Source organism: Acartia tonsa, chromosome 2 (assembly GCF_053477335.1).
Source record: "Acartia tonsa isolate MP-2025a chromosome 2, ASM5347733v1, whole genome shotgun sequence".
Taxonomy (NCBI): Eukaryota; Metazoa; Arthropoda; class Copepoda; order Calanoida; family Acartiidae; genus Acartia; species Acartia tonsa.
The window spans coordinates 42655652-42677902 of record NC_137261.1 but is presented as its reverse complement, the minus strand read 5'-3'; the positions used below and the strand labels follow the sequence as shown (position 1 = coordinate 42677902).

At 30.6% G+C, this 22251-nt stretch overlaps 1 protein-coding gene across 4 annotated transcripts in view; it reads right to left on the bottom strand.

The window, feature by feature from the left end:
• Positions 1-22251, bottom strand: part of ko (Stork-head domain-containing protein knockout) — a 142456-nt gene that overhangs the window by 47039 nt on the left and 73166 nt on the right. For 2 of the 4 annotated variants that reach the window (XM_080150938.1, XM_080150940.1), the window contains exon 2: positions 14627-14671. The exons of 1 other annotated variant lie outside the window; for it this stretch is intronic. The gene's annotated coding sequence lies outside the window, so the exon portion shown is untranslated. Of the gene's footprint in view, positions 1-7389; positions 7455-14626; positions 14672-22251 lie in introns of all 4 variants that reach the window. One more of the 4 variants, XM_080150939.1, reaches the window with a different exon arrangement.

Below are 22251 nucleotides of genomic sequence, written 5' to 3'. Positions count from 1 at the left end.
ACATAGCAAATTCTTGCAAAACATGGCAAATTCTTGCAAAACATAGCATTTATGTCCTTCACATAGCAAATTCTTGCAAAACATAGCAAATTCTTGCAAAACATAGCAAATTCTTGTAAAACATAGCAAATTCTTGCAAAACATAGCATTTATGTCCTTCACATAGCAAATTCTTGCAAAACATAGCAAATTCTTGGAAAACTTAGCATTTATGTCCTTAACATAGCATTTTGGTCCTTCACATAGCAAAATCTCACAAAACATAGGTTTTTCTGACCTTTTTCTACCAGGAGATCAGAACTAAATCAGAACACACATAACAAGAGTTTTACATAATTTAACTCTGCATAAATTATGATAATTCATTATTATTACCCCTCCCCCCCCCTATTTAAAATTTACCCCTGCATAAATTATGATAATTCTTTATTATTACCCCTCCCCCCCCCCCCTATTTAAAATTTACCCCTGCATAAATTATGATAATTTATGCTGAGTTAAATGTACTGTTTGAACTTCTATCTAACAGGATATGAGAACTGGGAGGTTGTGACACAAAAGAGGCCAGCTATGGTGCCATGTAGGAAAAGTGGCATTGCATTCTAGGGCCTAAAAGGCGTCATAGCTGGCCCCTTTTCAGTCCATCATATGACATGGGAAGGAGGTTGAGGAGCATTTTATGCAGTCTAAATTCCCAAGAATGCAATGCCACTTTTCCTACATGGCACCACCTCCCATGTCATATGATGGACACAAAAGAGGCCAGCTATGACGCCTTTTAGGAAAAGTGGCATAGCATAGTGGAATTTAGGCTGCATAAAATGCTCCTCAACCTCCTTCCCATGTCATATGATGGACTGGAAAGGGGCCAATTGAATAATTGTTAATCTGAATGTACTATGTAAACACTCTTGTTATGTGTGTTCTGATTAAGTTCTCATATCCTGTTAGATAGAAGTTCAAACAGTACATTTAACTCAGCATAAATTATCATAATTTATGCAGGGGTAAATTTTAAATAGGGGGGGGGGGAGGGGTAATAATAAAGAATTATCATAATTTATGCAGGGGTAAATTTTAAATAGGGGGGGGGGGAGGGGTAATAATAATGAATTATCATAATTTATGCAGAGTTAAATTATGTAAAACTCTTGTTATGTGTGTTCTGATTTAGTTCTGATCTCCTGGTAGAAAAAGGTCAGAAAAACCTATGTTTTGTGAGATTTTGCTATGTGAAGGACCAAAATGCTATGTTAAGGACATAAATGCTAAGTTTTCCAAGAATTTGCTATGTTTTGCAAGAATTTGCTATGTGAAGGACATAAATGCTATGTTTTGCAAGAATTTGCTATGTTTTGCAAGAATTTGCTATGTTTTGCAAGAATTTGCTATGTTTTGCAAGAATTTGCTATGTGAAGGACATAAATGCTATGTTTTGCAAGAATTTGCTATGTTTTGCAAGAATTTGCTATGTTTTGCAAGAATTTGCTATGTTTTGCAAGAATTTGCTATGTTTTGCAAGAATTTGCTATGTGAAGGACATAAATGCTATGTTTTGCAAGAATTTGCTATGTTTTGCAAGAATTTGCTATGTGGAGGACATAAATGCTATGTTTTGCAAGAATTTGCTATGTGAAGGACATAAATGCTATGTTTTGCAAGAATTTGCTATGTTTTGCAAGAATTTGCTATGTGAAGGACATAAATGCTATGTTTTGCAAGAATTTGCTATGTGAATGACAGAAATGCTATGTTTTGTGAGGTTTTGCTATGTAAAGGACAGAAAAGCTAAGTTTTGCAACTTGAAGGACATAAGCAGCCTTCCTAATGTAAGAATTTGTCAGACAAAGGACATAAGTCACCTCCCTTAAGTTAGATTTTGTTAGATGAAGGACATAAGTAGCCTTCCTTAGACCAATTTTCAGTGACTTCTGTCCTAATTAGGAATGACTTTGTTTTCTTTCCATGTTTTAAATATAAAATTTTTGGATGAACAACAAATGACAGTTAAATCTTTTTATCTGTATATAGCAGAGAAGCTACTCTATAATTTTTATGGTTTGTAGTATTATCATAGAAAACAGCCAGGGAGTTGGACGCGTTGTCTCATTCATTGTTTAAAAACTCTTGTAATCTATATTAAATCTTGATAGGGTTTGTAAAAACATTAAGAGTCCGAAATTTTTCTTCAATAATTTAATAAACAGAAGGGTAATTTTGTTTATATAGCTTCGGATGTACATCAATTCATCGTCCTTTGTATTATCGCTTAAGATCCCCAAAAAAAGCAACATAATTCAAAGCAAAACCAAATTTATTAGACAAACTATTTGTTTAATGAAAGAACAAATGGCCTTATCCCTTATTCCCTGTATCCCATACCTACAACGCAACTAGCAACACTAAAATACATGAAAAAACTATCAATAATTGTAAAATTAGCAATAAAAATATATCCAAACAAACCATACAGCGGTTGATTTTTATTAACATTTCTAGTAGCAAATCTACTTATCAATTGTCCGTCCGTCAATCATATAAATATATGTCACAGCAATATAGGAATGTCGTCATTATATCTTCAGAATATCCTTATGTCAATGTAAAAATTATTTATCTAAATAATGACATGTCGATAATATGTCAGCCATGGCCAGTTTTATTTTAATTCACATTGTCAACACAAACTAAAATATTGCCAGTGGCGTCCACAGGATTTCGCAGAGATGTAAACCTTAACCTTTAATGGGTAAAGAGAGAGGAAGATAGGCCTTGCAAATTTTAATTTTTTTCTGCACTGCAACAATCAAACGAGTGATATTTTTCAATGCTTTATGTAGAGCTAAAAAATGCTCTGTTACTTTGAAAAGTGTTGCAAAATTGTTTTTGCTGCGCTACTTATGGCCATAATTGTCCTCAATACAATCTACTTCCTTATTGGTTTGGAAAATTTAGAAAAATAAAAGTTTCAACCGAGCCGCCATAGATTTAACTAAATGATATATAATAAAATAGTCAAACCATATGAAATTTCCTTATACATTAACTAATTAAAGATAAAAAAAAGCTATACCCCTTTCTGCTCCCAATATTTAAAGGCTATAAAATACAGAAATTACACATGATAATTTGAGGATAACTATTCATTGCTATCGAACGAAATTATTCTTGTTTTTATTACATAATTTAAAAGAGATTACCAGGCTGATATGGTAATTAAAGAATATAAAATCAAGGTGAACCATAAGTAAGGTCAAAAAATAACAAGTACAATCAATACATAAGCTGCATGGCAATAACATGCAAAGAAAAGTTTACCTATCCCATTATATGTAGTAATAAGGTATTTTTGTCTGAAGCTTAAGATCTCAGTTAATTTTCTATATTTTCAAGGTACGCTTCATAAGTTTATATAAGTAATTATATTTAAGGTTCTCAATTTTAGAGGGGCTTTGTATGGTTTTAGGCTATTTAGTTTAAACTAAAGTCTTAGGATTAGCTCCCCTAACGAATATAAAGCCCATAAGAAAAAAAAATGGCGAAATTAATAGTAAAGAATGTGATATATATTATTCAGTATCTTTGCCATAAGCGAATGGATTTGTGCTTTGAGATGAATTGGTTTGTTGGCGACGACGGACTATCCGACGTATAGACAAGTATTATTTACAGAGTAGCTGCGCCGCTAAAAATGAATGGTTGTTTTTTAAAAACCAAAATTTTCCCATCATTATAAAATTATGGATGTTTAGTATGTAAAATATACATTACATGATTAATATAGATTATTATAAATTTTGTATATCCTTATTGACCCCTAAATAAAATCAATAGCATTTTACAATTGTAACCTATGAATCAAATAATAATACATGAATAGTTATTCATCGCATCCTAATATTGACAGCATTCCACGGATACTAAAATTAAAATTATAAGATTAACTCCAGTTTTGTTGGCCCTGAAGTCTGATTCATTTTTTACAAGGATGACAATATCCATAAGTAGTGAAGCACAAAAAAACATGGATTGACACAAAGTGGCAAAATATCCGTAAGATCAATAGGTATACATATACTCATTAGTTATCTAATTTATACATCTATTTTAATTTTGATCTGCATAATTATACAAAAATTGTTCAAAATGAGCATAATAGCCATATGTCCCTTTTTCATACTAATTAGCTATCTAATCCAAAAATCTATTCTTCTACGTAATTATACAAAGATAGTGCCAAATTATCAAAATCCTTAATTAGTGAAAAACTTGATTTCTTCCTGTATTTTTAATTTTCAACGAAACTTAACTGCAATCAGTATGATAGTGAGGTTTATTTTTATTAAAATTATTACATATTATCCTATTATATAAAGCAGTGAGGGTTTTCTGTCTGCACCTTAAGATCTCAATAACTACTGAAGTACTCGAGTTATCTATTTTAGGTCCAATGATAGTATTATGCTGTTTCATTTTCTGATTCAAGTCTTGGGATGGTTTTTAGCTATTCTTAGCCCCTTTGATTAAGAGCCCTTAAACGCTAGGGGTGCATCCGCTAAGATACAATAAAGGTATTAAAGTTTGTCAATGATAGAATCGTCCTAATTTAGTAAAGTTTACTGACTTATTTTTTACCCGATATGTTATAAGAAAGAATTTCTTTATCAAATATGGGGAAGAAGATTTATCCTATTCCTGTATTTCTGGTGCTATAGAGTAATCAATATCGATGTCATTTGTGTGCTACTGAAGCGCTACTTATGGATAAAATTATCCTTTTTTCTTTTCTAATTTTCAACAACATTTTGTGAACGTCTAATGTTGATTTTTCCTGTATATTTAATGTTATGTTGCCATTTTTTAGAGGTCATTTAAGAAATTAAATACATGTTATGACATGTTTTTTTTTCCATGGATAGAAGGATATAACAATAGACGGTTAACATTTTACATAATTTAAAAGTACATAATTCTGCTTTTTGTAGCTTTATACTATTGGGTGGTAGATTATAAATCAGTCCCATTGACCCATCTATATCTCGTTGACAAATTACTAACAAAATATTACTGTGAAAAATTTTATGTTTCTGTATAAAAGACAAAAGTCTGTGATCAAAGGGTCGGTTATAATTTTTTAATGCAGAATAGAAAGAAATGTTACTATTTCGTTTGTACAATGAAGTTATTTGACCTTCATTAAGCATACATGTTGCTTTATATAATTATAGGTGACCAATGATTAGCAATAAAATTGTGTATAATATATTTATTTACGGTCCAGAAGCTTTTGTAAACGTGCAATACTATGACAGACACTAAATATTAGTAAATTATACAAAACGTAAGAGTCAATACCTTTTAGTATTGGTCATTTAATTATATGATTCATCTATTTATCAAATGAACAATGAATAATAGCTAATAATTAAAAGTAATTAAGGTAAAAATTAAAAATATATGTATAGATAAACAGAAAAAAATAATAAGATATAGACGTTTAAAAATCTAAAGGGTGGCAGAATAAAACTAAATGATAGACAGACCGATTAAAACAATAGAAAATTGAAAGTATATAATTTGGTTTAAATGGTGTAGCCGTTTGGTTTATACATCACTGACTTTCATATAGGTAGATAGATTGATTGGTGCCAAAAAACGGTAGATAGATAGATAGTGTTTATAGTCTTTTTAGTAGCGAAGCTACTCTATAATTCACTTTGTCCGTCCGTCAGTCCGTCAGTCAGTCCGTCCGTCAGTCCGTCAGTCAGTCCGTCAGTCAGTCCGTCAGTCCGTAACGCTATGGGGGAAATGGGATTTACTCAGGTCCTATAAAAGATAGAATGCTGAAATTTTTTGACAACATTCCCATCATTAAGGAGCACAATTGACTATAAAACATCATTGGCGTTCGGACCGATTTTTAGCAGGTTTTAGGCTATTTTTATATTTTTCACATTTTTCTCCATATCTTCAGTGTTTATGGTCCGATTTTCAAATTTTTTTCAGTTACAGATATTAAAATTAAATTTCCCGTCGTTTAAAGGAACAGCCATGAAGGCCAGGCTGCCTTTTTAGCAGGTTTTAGGCTGTTTTTTTATATATTTAACATTTTTCTCCATATCTTCAGTGTTTATGGTCCGATTTTCAAAATTTTTTCAGTTATAGATATCAAAATTAAATTTCCCGTCTTTTAAACAAAATAACCATGACGGCCAGACTGCCTTTTTAGCAGGTTTTAGGCTATTTTTATATATTTAACACTTTTTTCCATATCTTCAGTGTATATGGTCCGATTTTCCAATTTTTTTAAGTTAAGGATTTAAAAATAAATTTTTTTGTGGTTTTAATAAAACAACCATGACGGCCAGACTGCCTTTTATCAGGTTTTTGGCTATTTTTTTATGTTTTACATATTTCCCCATATCTTTGTATATTTTGATGCAATTTTCAAACTTTTATGGGATATCTGTATCAAAATAATTTTTCTCATTGTTATGAGCATCTTTAATATAATTTACTTTGACCATCGTCATCATGCAAAATAAAACAAGGTTTCATGTTTATTTTATCCAATAAATCTATTCTTGATTTTAGTAAAAATCTTCAAAATCTACGTATTCCAATTGACGATTTTTTGTGCTTCGCTACTTATGGATGTTGTCATCCTTGTTTGGTTTATACATGGATAATTTTTACTACTTTTGCACAGATTTTCACATTCAAATAGGATGAAGACATATAATAGGATAAATAATTAGTTCAACAATGACACAAAGAGTCATTTTTAGATTTCCATTGCAGGGATTGAGGGGAAATTGAACTATAATAACCCCTAGCACCCATAGTTTTATAGCTGCGTTATCCTAATCGTTGGCTCTAAAACTTTGTGTATTTTCATCAATTGTTTGTTCTAAATTAATTAGCAGCGTACGAATTTTTTAACCCATAATTTTAATCTACAGAACGGTTATTTTTTCTATCATCATTGGATTAATTATCTAACTTTCTACTCTATATCCCAGTTTTGTCTGTCTGTTAGTCTGTTCGTTCTTTAGTATAACTATGGAAAAAGATAATAATATGGGGAAAATGTGATTCATTCGGCTGCTATAAGAGATGGGCGGCTTTGATTTCAATCTACTGTAAAACTTTTGTTTGATGTTTCAATAAATTGTTTTGTATTTATGAGCTTCTCTCCTTTCTAATGTTTTTATCTTTGTTCTAAACATAAAGGACAACAAAATGATTTTAAAAACATTTTGATGAAGTGACTACTCGAAGGCCCAGGTCAACAAAATAGAATAAATAAAAAAAACTATTCTACTCTCCGCAGAAAGCTGTTTCTACTAAGATGAATAGTTATTCTTTTTAGAATAATTATATCTGTACCTGCATGGAAGCTGTGTTGTTAAACCAACGCAACAGTGTGTGAAAACAGTATTATTTTTACATACCTACAAAAAAATATAAATAAGTTATTTGATAATTAAGTAAAATAGCTTTTATTCAGTATTATTATTTTGATTATATGACCTTTACCTGGAGGTCCTTAATTCTATTATTATCCTTAACGTTATGCAACTAATTTTAGAGCTGGGTGCATTGTTATCGAATTCTTTAGTATTGGATTAGAAATAAAGGCAGGGTTTCAACCAAAAAAATAGTCCATCGATAAGCGATCACTTTACGATGCAGTTTCTGATTTGGCCATGTATCACTTTAACAAGCAAGGTTTCGAGAATTTAATATTAAAAGTATTAATTCACATATTGTAATCAAATAATACTTATGAAATTGTTATTATTATTATCACAAAACCTCTCTTAATATTTTTAATAATTATTGTGTTAATTCATCTAATTAATACCAAACTGTATAACAATATTTACTGTATATATTTACATCAATATATTTTAAAGTTTTGGTTAAAAATCATTAACATAGCTATATTTAGGACCAAAGTCAATATCAATCACCAAAATCCAGTGTTTAACTCCCTGTATTAAATGTGCTCTTACTGTAAAGGTACACAATCAAATGTACAAATTTTGTACAAATATTTAGTGACAACTATATGTTTTAAAAATGAATGATAATATTCTATCAAATTGGGACTGTACAATATATTCTAGCTCAAAGTTTTATAAACACTTTTTTTTCTAATTTGTTAGCTTAAAAAGTTCGGGGGACTTCAGTTTAATCTTATATGGTTGGGTTAAGCAAGCAGCTTTCTTTAATCTACAGGAGGGGTAATATATTTTCTTTATGGAAGTACATCAATTTATCGTCCGTTGTCCTATCTCTTCCCTGAGTATAAAAATGTTAATGACCAAAAATTTGCGTAGTCATGCGTAATTAAGACCAGACAGATCTCTGATAACATATACTTAGATCCACAATATTAAAACTACAATATTTGTACATTGTGTATTTATTGTATGGTTAATAAGACACAACAATACGTTTAACTTAAAAAAAAAATTTTAGAAGATGTTGTTTATATTTAGTAACATAAGATTTATCTCATGAAACTGAAAAATTTGACATATAAATAGACAAGCTTTACATTCAGGTGTAGAAAAACCTAAGCTAAGTAATAGCGACCTTAAGATAAGTTGTTAAAACACCCCCTGCCGATAAATGAAGTTAATTGCTAGATGCTAAGTAACTTCAATATACCTTTTAATCCTTTTGAGAGGAAGAATTGCCTATTCTAATGGAGAAGCTACTCTATAATTCCAAATTTTCATCTGAAACGATATTGTTTTGGTGGCTCATTATTTGTGAAAAATTCCATAAATATTTTTTTTTAAACAAAGTTCCTCTTGAGCACTTATAACAGCCCTTATTTTTAAATAAATTCAAATTAATGGGGTAGGAGTAGTTTTTTTCCCTGTGCCTACCCCAACGGCTGACCCAGCCTTGTAGGGCCTATACCAAAAGTGCCCTATCTCTGCGGGGATACCTAATACCCAACATAACCTTACCTAACCCGATATAAAATTAAAACAAATAAAAGAAAAATTACCCTCCCCAGGTTAATCTGTTTTACTGTTCTTGCTATCTTATACAGTCTCAAAACTTTTGAATGTTGTCATCCTTAAATTTAATCGGATTATTTTACAAAGCAATTATAAAAATCATTTACAATAAAATCTGTCTTTGTTAATATTTAAATTTACAAAAATGATAACAACTCTTTTGTCAAAATTTGATCTCCTAATTTGATATATTTTTTCTAAAAAATTAGTAATTATATCAAAGGGTTTAATGAAGCATCAATTCAGAAGTTTTTTGACCCTACTATTAGTAGTTAATCATCTATTCTATGAATTTAAAATTTTGAATTAAGATTTATTTACATTAAATTAGGGATATTAGCAAGACAATGGAAAATAAATTAATGTACACAAAACCCCAAAATAAAATATCCCTTTTGTAAATTAATATTATTGGTGGAAAATTTTGGAATCTGCAATGTACAGTCCAATTAAGACTTAATATGTGATAAGATTTTAATCCAACCAATGCAATGGCGTGTTTTAAAAATATACAGTCCATTGTCCCTTCCCTGCTTGTATTAAATACTCAACCTAACATAAATGTCATATTCAGTTATTTATCCTATTATATAAAGTAGTAAGTTTTTTTTGTCTGTATCGAAGGATCTCGCTAACGGATGAACCGATATGGTTCTCTTTTACAATTAAGTTTCTTACAGATCCAAGGAAGGTTTTTAACTAATTGGGGGGAGGGTATCTCCCACATTAATGGTCCCTAGAGGCTTCAAGGGGCGTAGCCGCTAGTTGACAATATCTTATTAAACCATATTTCACACAAAACATTACAAGATTAACTTTACTAATATGTAACGTAGCTGTAATATGTAGCTGTTTCTGTGAATATGACTATCTAAAAATCAGGAGGGAGGGGATATTGAACTGTCCAAACTTTCCAACCAAATGGTGTATTTGTTTATAGTCTTTTAGGATTGTCTTTTAATATATCTTCCAGTGTCTTATCCCTTAAGATTCCTGCTCAAATAAAGATATAAATTGATATCTATGAGATAGATATAGATATTAACCAAAAAAGGAAATAATCTATATTAGGAATTGATTTTGATACAGCTATCTGTAATAAAATGGTCAATTATACATATGTACATATAACTGTATATTATTTTTATTTATTTCATTTATACTTTTATTTTCTTAATATTAATAAAAATTTCTTAAACTAATATCTTTTAAAGAACTTAAGATTTGTAGACGGAATATCTTGCTGAAATATTACCGACTTGACGTTACTCTGACTAAACTAGGAATATAAATACAACACCCCTGACATTGCAGCAGTGTCTACTATAACACGGTGTGAGAGAGACTCAAACTCAACACCTTGACATTACTAGATTTTTCAACTGTAATTTTTTCTTTTGATTAAAGAATAATAAACAACAACAGGTCAAAGTTCGTTTAGGATTTCTCACAGAAAAAAAAATCTTCCACGCCACAGAGAAGAAGTGTATTTACTCTATAACTATATCCTAGATAGATACACTTCAGTGAAAAATTCCTTAAATTTACTTCAATATTACATAGAAATTTATTGCAGTAAATTTTTCACCCTTTTTATTCTTTTACCCAACCCCTCTTGGACGTCCCTGAGCTGCACTTCTTATGGTAATATTCATCCTTGTTATGTTAGCAAGTAGACACCTATCAAGCGATAAAACTGAGCTTAACAAAACATTTTAAACAAAAACATAAAGAATTTAATTTTAATTTGGTCTCCATGCGATCAAGCAAAAACACATACAAGAAAAATACTATGAACTGCACAGCTTTTACTCGAATCAAAGTAAATGGATGATTTGATAGTCTTCCATCTAATCTACCATTATTATTATTTGCTACAAAAATACAGGAAGTTTTCACATTTTTAAAAATTGTTTGAATTATCTGTAACAAAAAAGCAATTTTATCAATCTAAGTAACCTTCAAGAAAAATAATGATTTTTATAGTATGTATAATAATTTGTTGTTTTTGAGAAGCATAATATTGAATTTGTATATGGATATCCCAAATAACTTTTTCTCCCTTACTTTTATTATTTCAACCTTTGATTTCATACTTAAAAGTAGAAAAGGATATTTAATTTGGCTGCCATTTCATTCCCAAAGGTTGCAGCTACAATATCATTATTAGAATTTTGTTAAATTAAAGATTGTCAATGGAAGTTTTTTGAATGATTAAATTTGTATATTATGTCGTCAACGTAAAATTCTAAGTAAGAATCCAGATGCCAAGAAGGTGTTACGTACAAACAAGGACAAGTATTATGAGAAATAACATTACAATCAGCACACGGTAGTAAATGAAGTTCAAAAGCTGTACTCCGTTCAACCATTGACCCCCTAATCATTTGTTAGCTTGCACTCTCAAAAACTCAAGATTTTTTTCCTTTTTTTTTTGGGAGCAATCGCCACTTGGTTGAATTGTCGTGGTTTGTCCTGTCATTGAAATGTCCCCCCTCCTGTTAAAAGCAAATAAAGTAACAAAAAGTTATTTCTCAAAACGGTAGCTTTTTGCGCTAGTATTTTAAAAGGAGGGTGGAGTTTTTTCAAAAATTTCTACTGTGATAAATTTTCTACTTTAACTGACAAATGAAATAGGTATGATGAATTTTTAAAGAATTTTGTTTTGTTTCTAACATTGATCTAAACCTAAAATTATCCATTTAAAAATTTGACTGTACTCCTTTTAACCCTTATTGGGGCACAACCAATCCTAACAATAATCTTAAATATGCAGGGAAACGAATATTAATTATAAAATTAAAATTGCATATATGTATAGAATATAAAAAAAAAGATAAAAATTTTAGACTAGCTTTAGACTAAATGTAACACTTAGAAAAGCCTAACTTCTAGGCTAGCAAATGACATTTTATAGGATTTGGCTAATTTACTTTAGTGGATATATAATAATATTAGATTATATAAAAAAAATTGAAAGCTTTCTATGAGTTAGATTTTTAATTGTAAACTTTAAACAACCTCAATTTTCGACAGTTTTTTTTATGTCCATTAATTTTTCATATTTTTATTCTGTATCCAAATATGTATTTACATACACATTGAGCAATCAGAAGAAAGGTGCTCCGCAAATTTGAAGACGGTATTACTATCATCGACCCTTCCTTGAAAAATAACATAACTCCAAAATTACAAAGAAAAATTGCCCTGTGTCGTCAGTTTTCACAAATCACGTAAATTGTAGATTAGTTATTCATCGCATCGTATTATAGACAGTTCACGCGGATATTAAAATGAAAAATTATAAGATTAAAACTGGTAGGTATTAATTTTATGATTTTTATTCTAGTATTCGTGAAAAATTGTCTGTAATACGATGTTATACATAAATTATCAATCTTTGCACTTAGCCTGGTCATTCAAAAAAAGTAGGTTATCATGAATAAAGGAAAAGGTAAAGATAATTTTTCCGTTTGTAATAATTTAAGAATAATTGCAATGAGACAAACTATACTGATTTTCTGCATATGATATTCTGTATAGTGAAAAAGTATTATAAGAATTCCATATCTCTACGTATAATTGGTTGATTGGTTGTCATTGAATACTAAATTATATGTACAAAGTTAATATTTCCTTCCTTGCTATAATCTTTGCCTGTCCTACATCTATTAATTACTCTTTTATTCCTGTTTTTGAGGATATGAGTTAGACAAAGAGTTACACCTTAAAGTCGCAATACAAATAGGTCCAACATTCAACAAACAAGGATGTCAAATAAAGATGGTTGATATCAGAATGATTTCAGTAAAATTATATCTATAGCAGGGAATATACTTAATAAACCTAGGTAAATATATACAGATGTGATGCAATTTTTAAATATTGTGATTTCAAAATTACAGTTTATGGCGTACAAACCTTATTTATGAATAACTTCACCGTTAAAATGACACTCCTTCTTTCAATACTTCCTTTTTGCTCTTACTCGATTATTTGAACCCCTTCAATCATGGATGGAAGGGACATTTGGCTTTTTATTGCAATAGTCCCTCAAAGTTTTATAATAGCGTAAACTTATTCGTTGGCTTGACAACTTTGGGGGCTTTTGTTAGATTTTTATTGGTTGGTTCATTAAATTAAGATTCCAAACGTTTCAATCATTAATTGTAATCTACAGAAAATGTAAATCATCATCAGTTGGAATGTACAACAATTATTCAGCCATTGTCTTATCCTTTTAAATCTTTGCTTTCAATACATTGTCTTTTACAGTGTGTTAAAAGGAAGGTATAAACCGAAAAAAAACCTGGGGTAAACAAGTTGGAGGTTTTACTTTTCTACAATATGATATAGTAGTTTCAGCAATGTACGGAACCGGTTTTAACCCAGCGAAAATTATTCGATTCTGAGCCTCACTTATTAAAGGAAGCCTGCAAGAAATACCACGCTTTAACTGCTGAAAGACTGCCACAAGTAGACCCAATACCCCAAATTTGAAGCCTTCAGCTTCTATAACAAAAAAGTTCTAGGCATTTTAAAATAACATTTTATGTACAATGAAAACTTTGAAAGAATTACAATGCTAATGTTACAAATTTTGAAATTAAACTACGTGGCGTAGAAACAAAATTATAAGCTTATTTTTGTCATAAATTTAGATTGCCAGTAACTAATTATATTTTTACAATAAAAATACACATTTTTATACTCAAAATCATTAGAAAAAATTAAGTTTAACTTGCATTGTACCGAGTGTACAGTAGCCAATCAGAAGGCTGAATCAGCTAAGCAACCAATCACAGCTGAGCTTTCATAAGTTTTCCCCTTTGTTTCCGCTATGATTTTCGTTTACAAATGCAATTTAAATTGAATTTTTTTCATAGATTTTGACTATGAAATGTAGTGTTTTATTGTAAAAATGTAATCAGTTACCGGCAATCTAAATTTCTGACAAAGATAAGGTTATAATTTTGTGTCTTGGCGACGTAATTTAATATTGTTTTTTCTTTTATGAGCATTGCAAATATTTCAAAATTTCCATTGTACATAAAATGCTATTTTGAAATGCCTAGAACTTTTTTGTTATAGAAGCTGAAGGCTTCAAATTTGGGGTATTGGGTCTACTTGTGGCAGTCTTTCAGCAGTTAAAACGTAGTATTTCTTGCAGGCGTCCTTTAAGTTATTCCATCACTCTACCTTCATCCTGCCATTTTGTTTGACGTGCAAGAATTATCGCACTTTATCACATTTGCTTAGGGTTTTATTATTGCAAAAAGACACAAAAGCAACAAAAAAAGAAATTTAATGGCATGATGTAGGCAAAGAGGAAGAAGAGGAATATTGTCTTTCTGACGACGTAATACTGCGGAAAATTATGCACACCATTGTATCAAGAGTGAAATCTCAATTTAGCAGAATTTGTTTCCTCTCTCTAGAATAAGAGGAATATTGAATCCGAAGAAAATCAATTATACTCTCTTTCCAATACATTTTGCCTCGATAATGACCATTTTTGCCTCATTTTGAGCTGATATTTTTAAAAGTAAAATTTTCGTTAATAGTTTCAAATGAAATAAAATTACCTTTAATAGTTTAATGCCCAAATGAATTGGTGTTTCTTAGCTTATCTGAAATAAAAATACAGCGATTAATTCAATGTTATTTACTTTATTTATATATTTCATCGGTTCCCAATCATATTATTAAAAATTTTAGGTACCTTTTTATTCAAATTGATAATAGTTATTTCTCGCAGATTCCGCGGATAAAAAAAATTATAAAATTAAAACCAGGTTTGTTAGCCCGTGATTTTGGCATGTAAGAGATGGAAACATCTTTATAAACTGGATATGATAAAAAAAAGCTATACATAATTTTTCAGTATGGCTGAGAACCGGTTCTAATCCAACGGATATTAATCGGTTTCGTGGCTGTCCGGGTAACAGTAATTCAGTTTTAAACTTGCAAACAGCAGTGAGAGTTGTAACAAATTTACTGAGAAAGGTCTCTTCAGACGAACTTACAAACAATATATACTTATTAAGAGTAGCTTCATTCTTTAAAATTACAGTTTCCTCCAAAATGAGAGTTTTATTATTGCAAACAAGAATAACAAAATCCATGGCAAACAGACAATCTCAGTCTTTTTTATAAACTTTTCGCTAAAGAAATTTTAAAAGCCACATAAATGAAACATCACCTATAAAAACTTTTAATATAATTTGTATAATTTTTGGGCAGAAACCACTAATTTTAGAATGGCTGCGCTTATAATTTTTTTTAGTTGTCTATAAACTATTACAATTTCTAAATTATATATCATTTTATTTTAGTTTATCATTTCCATAGTTAAAAAAAACATTTGTAATATCTATAATAAATTTTTGTGACAAATTCATGTAAAAATTTAGCACTATTTTTAAGAATTAATATTCTCTGGAAATTTCTATTTTCGGTTGTAGATAATGGGTTGAACTCAAAAGATATTTTTATTACATATACGCAGAGTCAAGAATATGATTTCAAACGCAAGTGCTTGTTTACAATAAATGTAAATATATTGATATATAACCTGGACAACTGTGGGGGGGGACCTTTTTCATATGTTAGCAAATTGCTTTCTGCTCTTTTGTAGACACTTGGACTTGGTAATTTTTCCGACGCCATTGGCTGATTTTCGAAGGCCTAATTGAAAGTTGGTACAGGGTTCCCACCCCATGAACATACATAGATGCATAAAATATACAGAGTTATACTCTTAAAAAAGAAACATTTAAAGTAATAAAAAAGAGTTCACATATAAGACTTAAGTTTTGTTAATGAAAATGACAAGAAGTCTGAAAAGCAATGCACAGAAAGAAGATTGTATGTTTATCAAATTTTAGATGGGTATGGGGAATTTTATTTCCAAACAAGATTGCGCCTGCGGATTTTTAAATTGAACTTAACCTAACTAAAAATATTATTTTCAAAAGAATTTCCTTCCCTGACTTTTCTGTACTTTTTTTGCTAGTATAATTATTTTTAAAGCTTATTGTTTTTTTTTATTTTGGCAGCGTAGTAGTTGTTTCATTTTATTTTATTATCCTAATTTGTACAATATGGTGTGCTCTAGTATCATGTGAAGGGTGAATGGTCGAGTTTTTGTGTTCTGTACAAAGAATTAAATATAACGTTATAAATGTAGAGGATACAAGTCCGTCCGTCTAGACGCTATGTCAGGTATGTAACATGATAATAATAGTGAAATGCACAAACTCACTACACAGTTAGGACTTTGAGACAAAGAATGCTATGCAATAAAAGGTTTGGTTCTCTACAAAGAAAATATTTGTTTAAACCCTACTTTTCCATTTTTGAACTCCTCATGATTCAAGCCCCTCTGGGATGAAGTCATGAAAGTATAATAAAACTCAACGTACTTTGAGAAATTAAATAAACGAAATAAATCATAATCTTTGCCTGTTATGTACACAAAATGGAACCATTCTTCTTGCACCTAATCTTGCTTAATAATTATATTTTTATCTTTATTCTATCTTTACAATTCTTTGTTTATATGAAGAAATTACCTTTTTGCTTCAATCGTCATTTTTTTATTTCTAAGCTTAAGGTTTCTTGGAATTATAATATTTTGGACATTAATTATGATTTCTAAGTATTTGCTAAGTTATACATGAAATGATTATGATCTTAAAAGGAATGTTAATAGATTTTAACTATGCAATTTTGTTTAACATACCATGCTTTTGTGACATTTTTCACTGTTAAAAAAATAAGTGTATAAATATAGAAATACACAACAATAAAACATGCTGATGCATTTTTTGTATTTAACGTACAGCTTTTGTTACAGAGCAGCTTCGCATATAAAATAAATCAGAAGAACGAGTATCTAAGTAGTTAATATCTCAATTAGTTTTTAAGTTAGTTTGAAAAGCCATTAAGAAGGTAATTACAACATGTTAATGGCACAAATAATCTCGTTAATCTTGCATAGGATTAAACAATAAACATAGTTTATTTCAATTATTTAAAAAATAAACAAGTTTCATTGCAAATCCCCCTCCCCTAAAAGAATATTTCGTTGATCATAGAAGTTTAAATTGTTTAAACATACTTCAATTTATTTATGTATGTAAATAGATACAGAAATTGTAAAATGCATTATTTTATAAGCGAATCTTCTTGGCATTTTTCGCATGTCAAACAGCCAATAAGAAATTCGTTCCAAATATCCTGTCCTAAGAATTTACAGAAACTGACATACAGGGCTTTAAATTTAAAAAAGTTAGCTAACAAAAATGTCTTAATGAATGCTCTATTGGCAAAAAATGAAATAATAATTTTATTGCTGCGCTACCTAGAAAAAAATGTCATTCTTGTCTGAATAAATGTAATAATGGTTGACGCAAAAATATAATCGGAAGTACGCTTTTCAAATTATGCGTTACGCAAGAAAAAATTACATTTTAAACACAGACAATAATATACATACTCACAATTTAAAATATTTTTACACGTAAAATTTGCCCTGAATATGCAATATATTCTTACTCATTTATTTAGTTTTTTGTTAATAACTATTATACGAAATAAAAAAATATTTTTATATTTTGCCAAGCACAGCAATTCTATAAAAAGGTTCATACGTCCGTAAAATCGTTCAAAAATACGCTGTATTTGTCTTTTCAAAATATTTTAAGTAATCTAGATTTTACACTTTTTTAAAAAGTAAAAAATTCTGTAGCTGCACTTCTTATGGACGAAAATGGTAATGTTTGTTGTCTTGGGAAAACGCATATAAAAATGACCTTCCAATCCCTGCTTAAGGGAGCTAACCAGTAGCCATGCAATGTTACTAAACAATTAGATAGCCCAAGGGGTTTATCTTTCTAACTTAGATTTCTGTCTAAATATCTTTCTATTCATTTAAATATTTAATAAGTAGTAATGCAACGTTTATCTGTCTGTCTAGGTATTTTGTATATTTGTTTATCATTAACAATAACCATGAAATGTATATTGCTAAAGAATGTTTATCTAAATATATTAATATTCATCTATCCAATGGCGTACACAGTATTTCACCATTAGGGGAGTATAAGGGAAATGCAGGCCTTCCTAATTTCAAATTTAAGAAGGGTGTTACTGTTGACACCCGTCTACACCCGCCTACCGCATCTATCTATCTAACTAGAGCCATGTAATGTTTATGCATTTGCCTTATTATCTTTATGTATAATGTATATCTATCTATCAGTGTGTTTGTCTATATCTATATCTTTTCAATAGTCTTATATATCCATCTATCTTACTATCTTTAATACAAAGTATAACGATATCTGTCTGTCTGTTTATCCGTCTGTCCGATCGGATTCTACTCTTCAGGGAATATACCTACTGGTCCTGTAGTGGTTTTAAACTTTTTTCTTGAGGGTGGAACACTACCAGCCCCCCTCCAAAAAAAAATACCCCCCCTTCTTTTTTTAAAAAGAATTTTTACGAATTTTACAAATTCGCCATTTATTCGCGAAAATTTGCGATCTTAATAATTTTTTTTTTAATTACCTCATGGAGCAAAGCCCCTATAGGCTAGGGGCGAAGCCGCTAGTTATCTAATATTGTATCTATTTATCTTTCAAATGCTTAATCTAAGTTTGTATCTACCTATGTACCAAGCAAAGTTACTAAACAATTAGATAGCCCCAGGGTACTGTTAGTACGCGCACACACATAAACACACACACAAACACCAGGGATATAATGGATAAGATAATGATTCAGATCCCAATGATTATAATGATAATATTACTTCATCTGTAGGTTAATATTATTATTTGAAAAGTTTTGACATTGCTAATATCAAACAACTAATGAAGATTTTAATTTAGGTTTTAATTCAACATTGGGTACCAGTGTAATTTACAGCACAATTTCTCCTCCCTCCCTGTGTACAAACACTAATAAACATGCAATAATCCAATCTTACTTCTTATTAGTCTAGGGCACAATTTTTAACAGCGAAGCTTACCTACTTTTATTAGAGTGTGTCGGTATGTCTAACCGTCCTCCATTTTACACCTTATCGAAAGAAGAACCTGTTAAAAAAAGTAAATTTTTAACATAATACCTTTGTCATAAATCTTCTATTCTAAAATTTTAAAAATTAAATTGTACAATCAGCTTTTCCACATTAACTAAATACAAAATTAAATAAAAAGTGTAGCAATTCAAGTAATATATCAAAGTCATCTTTAAATAAAGTTACTACACAACTGAAGAATTTAAAACTAAAAATATACTTCTTTCTAAATAGCAATAAACCTGTCAAGAAATTATACTAAGCTTTCTGAAAGTATGAACCAATCGATCTAGCTGTAAATGAGATCTTACTAGACAAACCAGATAATTCGCTTTCGTGGCGTGAACAGACATTTAACAGAGCGGTTGGGGAGAGAGCCTTGGTCGTGTGCCTTTCCAACTTCTATTCTTAGAATTGTGTTGCAACCCTCACCTAACCTTTCGCACGTCCCTGGTTCTGTTTCCCTTGCTAAGGTAGGTATAAAAATTAATTTGACCTTGTACTGAAAACATCAATGAGAAAATTTCTCAACACATTCATTGTCTTTGAAACATTGTCCTACACTTCCGCATATTGTTATCACCGCAAAAGTGTAAAAAGTGTAAGGTCGCAAAAAGACATGTAAATGTAAAAATATAGTTTTAAATCCCATAATATAAGATAGTAAGCTATTCTGTCTGAATTTAAAGATCTCGAAAGTTCCTGTTCCTAAAGGATTAAACTTTTCAAGAAAGCCTTATAAATGACATTGGGTGGTTTTAGGCTATTTTCCTAGATGCTAGGCGCGAAGCAACTGGTGATTATATAAAATGATACAAAGTGGGCAAATTGTGCTATAAAATTTTTTTATAATATATGTTTATATACAATTAGTGGAAGTAATAGAAATCTTTTATAATTAAGGGTACAAGGATAAGTTAATGAAAGATAATTAAATCTTAAATCCAGATTTATATGCTTCAATCTATAATAACATTAGACTTTTTCATAAATCGTAATGTTAATATAAAAAAAACAATGACTAATTTTATAAAATAACAATTCATTGAATTGGTGCTTTTATCTTTAACCGGGATTTTTAAGCTATCAAAGGCATGTTTAGAATTAACAGAATTTGATTTAATTATTTATTTTCAAAAGACCTATAATTTTATGGAATCTATAATACAAAGTAGCTTGATGTCTGTCCGCCTGTCCGTCCGTCCGTCTGTCCGTCAGTCTGAAGCTTAAGATCTCAGTAACCACTGAACCGATCGGATTCTACTCTTCAGGGAATATACCTACTGGTCCTGTGGTGGTTTTAGGCTATTTTCTTGGGGGGTGGGACACCCCCAACCCCCCCCCCCCCCCAACAACAAAAAATCCCCCCCTCCACTTTTTTTGTAGAATATTTCCTTGGTCCTTTATTGTAGAAGATTTCCTTGGTCCTTTTTTTGTAGAAGATTTCCTTGGTCCTTTTTTTACGAATTTTACCTTAACTTTTTTTTTGATCACCTCTTGGGGCAAAGCCCCTAGTCCTATTATATAAAGTAGTAAGCGTTTTTTGTCTGTCCCGAAGGATCTCGCTAACCGCTGAACCGATATTGTTCTCCTTTACAGTGAAGGTTCTTATAGGTCCTGGGAAGGTTTTAAACTATTTTTGAGAAGGGTGTCTTTACCCCGCTCGCCCCCCCCAAAAAAAATATTTTTTTACTCTTTTAAAACTCAAATTTAAAAAAGTGCCCCTAGAGGCTTCTAGGGGGCGTATTATAAAGCAAACGAAAAACCTAAATAATAGACTTTAACGATATAAAGGAAGGCATCGTAACTATTTCAAATTAAGAAAAGATTCCATATATAATATCAAAATCATATGAGGCTCTAAAGTTTTATGTTATTTAATAGCAACGCTACTTTACAAGTCAGCGTGTCGGTTTTTATGCACAATTCGTATCTCATAAGAACGCTTAATTAACAGCAAAAATATTATCATACCCTTAGAATTTACTGGTTTTTTTCTTATATTCAACTCTCCTTAACATGTAGATATAAAATTCTATTAAAAGTTTGGCTTTTAGAGTAGCTATGCAATTATTGAACATAGTTGTCCTTGTTACGGGTACAATTTTAGTGCTGCACCCTGTATTTTGTGCCAGGATATTTTGTATAGTGTGCTATCTTTTTTGCGTTCTATTTTATCCGCAGAGAGTTTTATACAGGGAGGGATGAGACATTAGACTGTAAGTTACTAATATCTAATACTTTATACATTCTCTAATTATAAAAACAGTAACAAGCCCTTTTCACTCCACAGGGGTAGCATAGGCCGCTGACAATTTGTCAGTGTTTCTGTAACAATGTGGCTTTTTATGGACATGGGATAGGGTTGTCAGCCCTAAGCCCTATGATTGCAGTGTAAAGCGTCCATTTGCCCATCAGACAACCAACCCTTTGATTGCACGACCTTTGTCTGAGAAGTCCTAACTGTGCATGGTAGTGAGTTGCGCCTGTTTTGGGCCAAGGCATTCCCCCTACTCTAACAATTTATGTAGCGCACCTGACATAGCAGCAGTAGGAACCATTTTTAACGTCTTTAGTTTTGACGCGGTGTCGGACCGAGATTCGAACCTATCACCTTCCCGCCGACGAGCGGATGCGCTGTGTGTTGAGCCACGGTCTCGGGTTTATACATACATACATTACATTCTCTAATGTGTCATCTTAATTGGACACTGCTATTACAAAATTATTGTTTGGTTCAAACGCGTAGTGTCCAAAATGTTCAACCAATTATTCTAATCTACAGTATTATTCATGTGGGAGTACATAAACTTATCTACCATTGTCGTATATCTTTAAGATTCCAAAAAAAAGATAATTTGAGGCGAGATGGAAGGAAATTATGTGCTGTTTTACAAAATTGCGGTTTAGATGATTTGATAATGTGATACATTTAGCGGAAGATATGGATCATCTTTTGTCTTCATAATTCTAATTATGAATATTCTCTAATACAAAAAAAATTCAACACAACAACAATATTCAAAATATTCACTTTTGTTTTGTTCTAAGTAGCACAGCTACTCTATAACTAAGATTTGTTCGTATGTCAGTCCACAAGAAAATTATGCAATAACTCATCCA